Source organism: Lipotes vexillifer, unplaced genomic scaffold, assembly GCF_000442215.2.
Source record: "Lipotes vexillifer unplaced genomic scaffold, Lipotes_vexillifer_v1.1 scaffold591, whole genome shotgun sequence".
Lineage (NCBI taxonomy): Eukaryota > Metazoa > Chordata > Mammalia > Artiodactyla > Lipotidae > Lipotes > Lipotes vexillifer.
The window spans coordinates 4898831-4899088 of record NW_006791954.1 but is presented as its reverse complement, the minus strand read 5'-3'; positions in this window follow the sequence as shown (position 1 = coordinate 4899088).

The window sequence follows — 258 nt, the reverse complement described above, 5'->3', positions numbered from 1 at the left end:
AGTAAGTCAGGAGAAGAAGCTGGCCAAGAAATGGATGAGGGGATTTTCCCAGGAATCAGGATCCCCCGGCCTCCAGAGCCCTTGGGAACAAAGAAAGAGATTCCGGTCCAGTGAGTGGGCGGGTCCTATAAAAAGGGGCCCTCCCTACCCACTACAGCCCGCCTACATACATACACACAGCACTGAGCCCAGGGACCTTCCGTTCACCTTTAGAGCCGGAAGGAAAGAGCTAGAGAAGTGTGCTGGTGGGGACAGGAG